The sequence below is a fragment of the Adelges cooleyi genome, unplaced genomic scaffold, assembly GCF_023614345.1.
Source record: "Adelges cooleyi isolate 19-005CV unplaced genomic scaffold, UGA_ACOO_1.1 ACOO_flye_CR_arks_rails_tigmint_CR_PRNA_21, whole genome shotgun sequence".
Classification (NCBI taxonomy): Eukaryota; Metazoa; Arthropoda; class Insecta; order Hemiptera; family Adelgidae; genus Adelges; species Adelges cooleyi.
In genome coordinates, this window is record NW_026095871.1 from 3,673,856 (window position 1) to 3,680,317 (window position 6,462).

Consider the following 6,462-nt stretch of genomic DNA (forward strand, 5'->3'; position numbering starts at 1 on the left):
TTTTACTACTTTTGACATTTTCTCCTAAAAAATACATTTTATATACGTAACATATTCGTATAAGGTGATCTGTTTAATGTAAACCGCTTTCCACGAAAGCCAGAGCCATTCGTAAAAAGGCTAAAGCTAAATAGGTCACCATGTTCGCCTCTAACAAAAACGTTAAGACTATAATATGAATACCTATTACACATTATTGTTAATAATCATAATTGTGTAAGCAATTTTTTTTACAGCAGTTTTGAAAATATTAGCGTTTGCTTACAGTCAGTCTAACCGATCCCAACCGAAGTTCAAAGTTCAATCTAATACTTATTTCTCTGAACTGCGGCGTAAAACGGTGTAACTCAAGTGTGTACATAATATTATATGCACATGGACGGTTTCGTGTTTATTAATACACTTGCGTATCGACTTCTTTGTGTAAAGGTGTTTCGGGGTACTTATATAATGGAACAAAAGAAAGAAAAAAATAAGGCGTTGGATGTTTATTTACGGGCAAACAAAAACGTCAAGTGTGCTTGCGGTCACGTCATGTGACATTCGGGCGCGGCCGATGATCTTGAATAATTGATTGGGGCCGACTTGGCAAGATTATGCTCGGCCACCTGGGTTCTAACGTGCACAAGAACACATAACGGTGGGGAATCGGAGATCAGATATTCTGCTCGCATACTGACAGTAAAAATAAAACATAAAACTGGTAGTCTGAAATTATCATACATAAGCCAAAGTCGTACATACCGTATGTATTGTACCTCTTTTGTGAGGAGTACAAGAACAATATAAATTATTATCTTGTTGTTAGTGCCTAGTTGTCATTGGATTAGGCGATCACATCTATTGTTTTTTTTTTTTTTTTACTAGGATTGGTCATTTAGGCCTTTGCGAGTGGATCAAGTGCAAACAAGTATGTTCATTAAAATTAAAATTAAATATAAAAATACTTTACTGGTACCATTAAAGCGATATGTTTATATAATTATATACATTGATGGTAAAGTCTGTATAGTTTTGTGTTCTGTGTACTATCCCACATAAGGATAATGAAGAATGTCTGGTATTTAAGATTTGTTGTACTTTTTCATTTGTTATTAACTTTAAAAAGTTATGTCATAATTTCATTGAAAAAACAGTATTGAAAGTAACCATGAGTGTCACTGAATGCTAGTAAGTATTTTTGTTTTACTTTAAAAAATGAATAACAATGTTAAACGCGTTTAGTACAGATTAAATCCGTACCTAAACTTGTATCCGTCCAAAAGACGGATTATTTATACGATTTTTTTCTTTTAGATTTTCCTGCTAAAATTAAATCCGGTTAGCTGGGCGGTTTAATATAATTTAAAGTAATGTTATTAATTTCGTTCAACTATAACTTAAACGAAGTGCTCAGACACTCCACGGCGGTTATACACCGCGCAAGATAAAATTAAGTGTAACGAAACAAAAATCTGCTTTATAGGTTTTTATATTAAAATTTGAAAATTAAAACTTGTTATTCGAGCTAAATATAATATAATATTTATTCATAAGTCTTAATTCTTAAGTTCTCTCAAAGGTGTATACACCAGGTGTTAACGAATGCTATTTGTTATGCGCAAAGTATTGCGTAAAGTTGGTGACTTTTCGAGCGCTTCTGGAATTATTAACAATTCATACTGCGCACAAATACTTTTCTTGCAAAGGTGCAAAGGCAAACTTAAGATATTTAATTTATTTGGAGTTCAAAGTTGAAAAAGACATCGGTTGATTCGTACTAAACACAATAATTAATATAATAATATGATATTCCATCGAAGCATTATTTTTAGTGTACAATTTTCGGATATTACATTGTACAGACAAGGCATAGATCGATATACTTTTATTACTTAAAATAAATATTTTTAAAATTTGCGTAAAGTTGTATTGTGAAATAACAAAGTTAATTAGAACAAAAGAAATAACGACTTGTTTTTGCTAAAAAAATTTCATTTACAAACTTTTGATATTAGATTATAAAAAAAAATTGTATTGATCAATTTCAAAATATTTTTAAGGGTAGTTTTAAAGAAACATTGATAAGTAAAATAGCGACTTATATAGTAGACTTTTTTTTAAATTAAAAATACTCTTGATTCAAATTTTTTTTTTGCTAAAATTGGGCTTTACTAGTAATTATATGACTGCCTACTGTAGGCGCATTATTGTGTTTGAATAATTATTATTTATTAAACATTGTTATGTTTGAAAATTATTTAACTTGTTTTTTATTAGAACTATAAATTATCGAAAGTAAATTTTCCAAAATCTGCCTAAACTTTCCATCAAGGTCAAAATTCTGTAGCGTAAATAATGGCTAGTCGATAACTACCAACCAGTCTTGATAAAATACTTCTTGAGCACTATTAACGTTTAAATGCGTTTGGAGAAGTATACTATGAAGTTATTTTTAGCCACTACTCATCCATTCGTCTATAACTTTAAATACTAATAATTTAAGAATTATTTACTGGAAACTGTATTATTATTTAAATAAGTCAATCAATCATATTATAGTACATAAAAAAACAACTTCGTTTAAACTTGGGCTACCACGAACACGGTTTGCGATGAATTAATAAATATGAAATAAAGATTGTTATAATATGGAAATTTATTTTTTAGTTAAAACAATATTGGTTTAAGGAAAATGTCGGTATGGTAAAATTCTGAAAATCTTGTGTGGCGCAGCGAAAAATAATATTATTCGAGTAAAATTTAAAATGGAAGACGAAAAATTTCGATGGTCGATTATTATTTTCCTTGCAAACGAACCGTTGAAATTCGTTGGACCGAGCTTTATAGCCGACAAAACATTATTACACATATTATATTATTACTATTATAATATATTATATCGGCGCATAACCCTTAAACGAGATGCGTTTCGTCGGATCTACTAGCACGTGCCGGTCAGCCGTTACTATACATGGAATGATGGTCTCTTTTCTTTTGAAAATCACAACCACCGCGTATCAATATGTAGCGAGCGTTTCAATCTTTATTTATGGCATGTCGGCATGGGGGTTTACACGTATTCAAAACAGGGGAAAAGGTGCTTTTTGTATATTATACACCGCAACGATAAACGCGTTAATGATATAATTTGTATTTTTGACACGCACGTGTACCGTATTATAGATATGTATGTTACTACCGAAATCGCTTACGGCCATCTGTCGGGAAGTCTGCAGGTCGAGGGCGAACAAATCCGAAGAATAATTTAGTATAATATACAGTTAACGTTTTTTTTCTTCATACTACACCATATTACACGCTCGATTAAAACGGTCAATATTCCACTCACTCGAGTGAAGTCATCTGGACTTCGGATAAGCGCTAATATAATTATTATTATCCGCGTAACTCGTCCCTTGTAATTTTATAGCCGCGGGTGTCAACGCCGAAACGACTGCAGTACTTACCTGTACTTAGAAATTAATATTGTACAGTGTATTATGCGTTAGTTTTAGCGTAAACCGTCGCACGGTTGTTCCGAGTACGCGAGGCGATAAAACCAAGTCGAGGAAATGGCTTTTAAGCTTTTAGCAATGCCTGAACAACGTCTTTCGAAACTTTACAGCACCTTGTTTGTATCAAAAAAAAAAAAACTTTTACCAGAGTACGCCAAATTCCGTCCATTAGCATGTTGTGCATTCTTAGATCGTAAAACGCGCTATTAATTTCATGTGCTCCGTGTGTTTATAATCATGTTGAGCAAACGGGTTGTACACGGTTGCAATTGTAACTTGTAAGTTGTAATCATAGTTGCATGGCATGGATTTAGTATGTGATAGAGGAGTACCTAGCTAATAACTGTAACTATTAATTTAAAGATGGAAACCGATAATTGTCCAAAACATCCAGTCTTATTAAATGACCACTTGGACAGAGCCAAAAAAATCAACGTTGAATCTAACAATCCATGAAAGTTTCATCAATTATAACTTCAAAGTTTTTTTTATATTCTATATATTTAAATATTAAGCAGACTTTAAGTGGTAAATCTGTGCTAAATCTGGAAATAATAGGTTTGATTTGAGAAAACCGAAGAAAACAATTACAATTCCTGTATACTAATTAAATTTTAAATTAAAATGCTAAAATTTGTGAAACTTTAGTTTTACTTATGCATTCTACATCTATGGGTTCCCACTTACCACAAGATTTCTCCAAGATTTAGTTTAATTTAGCTTGTATTATAATTATATTTATTGATGCAGTTGACAGTTATTAATCTAGTATTATTATTCTACTGTGAGGTTTAAATAATACAAAAAAAAACATTAGATTATGCGCATAGTATAGTTGGAATAAACTTAAGTTTTAAAATGATTTATCATCGAGTACTCTGTACTCACTACTTAAACTCGGCATTCTTATACCCTTGTTCTCAAAAGGCACGGGATTATGTTTTTATTGATGTCTGCAATTTATTTGTGGCCTTTTTCCCCGTCGGGAATGTGTATAAAAGCCTATTCACTAATAACGAGTTTTGCTTGTTGGTAATAATAGCCCAACCGCCAGTATAATCCTGTAATTTATCATCTGCCAAACAAGATCATTTCGAAACCGTTTGCCCGGTTTCTATTAAGATGTTGGCCAAATTAACAATATCTGTATAATAAAAGCTATTGGTTAACAAAAAAACTGTATTCATAGAAGAAATTAAAATTAAAATTTGCTTCGAATTTACCGTCTACAGCTGTTTATCTTATCGAAGCGGTTCAGTTAGTCCCAAAAAATTGTAACCTCTCCGACTCACTGTGCTAGCTTTTTTTTTTTGGCGGGGAGGCTCTTCCCCGAAACATTTGGTAAGCATATTATTTACATCAAACGTTACAACGGATAAAACTTGGCCGGCCCCAACTCACGTTTCTCGTATGCACATAAAAACGCCGGTGTAATACTTGTATGTGTGTGTGTTTAATCAGTATTACGAGATACTTGTATATGTATAGCCGGTTCAATCCAATGAGATCTTAGACGTTATGTGTGCAATCAGCCGTCAAACAGCGCGATTGGGCCACCGGTGGAAATTCCCAGCTTTATGCTCCAAGGCAGACTATTATTCTAAGACAGCATAAACAACGACCCAGTCGTGTTCGTGCATTTTCAAAACTACCAGAAAGTTTTAATGCAAAGAAATCCCCAACGCGATTCAATCGTATACAAAACCATGTGATGTACATAATATATTTTATTTTCAACGAACTTACTACGTTGCTGCTTATTTTTGTTGTTTTAACCGCCGAACTACATTATTACTATTATTATTATTATCGTTATCATCGTATCGGTAGAATATATTATAACTGAGTTTAATTAAAAAAATTCCCGAAACGTATAGATATACCATGAAACCGCGCAAACGTCAGAGGTTTTTTCGATCGAAATATAATAATATTGAAAGATCATGAAACAAAAACGATCAATACTTCACGATCGCATATTACGGTCTGTAAATAAGACTGGAGGTAGCATAGCCCTAGGTATAACACATTTGTTTTTTGTAAACTCTGTAGTCAAACATTATTTAGGAAAGTTAAAAAAAAAAAACTAAAGGCAAGCTTAAAATAATTGCAATAATGATTTATTATTTAGATAATATTGTCATCTGTTGATATTGACTTCTTATGATTTTTTTTGATATTTCTGATTGTTTACATTTAAACAGAAGGAGATCAAATTTAACTTAAGATACGTTATTTTTGAAAATAACAGTAATATTGTATTTTTTAACGATTAGTCAAAATGGCTAATAGTTTTTTTTTTGTTTAATGTTGTTTAATTATAAACGATATGTCAACAACTAAAATTTAGTCAATATAGCAATAACTAAACCAATTCTCAATATAATAAAAATACTGACAACTTATTACAAAAAATAATTTTATAGATATTAATATTGTGCTGTTTGCACGACTTACACTTTAAGGTACACTTAAAGTTTAAACATCGAACAGATATGTTAAACTGTACTTAAATTGTAAGTGTAGTTGGTACAAACTACACTGTTATTATTCGCACAACGCTGTATTACAAGATTATCCATATTTAACGTGAGCCACTCATTTTTTTAATGTTATATCAACTTTGTAGCGATATATATTATTTTACATGATTATGTATTTTATAAATATTTATATCTTTTAGTCTTTTTCAGAGCACTACAAACTTTTAAAACTTAAATGGTATCATACATATTTTATAAACTTTTAAAAACAAGAATAACTTACTTTTTGACTGGTCGATAACCAGTTTTTAATAATTACTCTCAAAGTTTAGCTTTTTAAACTGAGCTATTAAAAGTGTAGCGAAATAGGGAAAAAGGAGGACAGCGCAATATTAATTGTATACGCGCATACTACTCGTCGTACTTCTTGTTTAACCTAAGCTTTTAAATAGCTATGTTAAAAACTCCAATAGTAATTATTT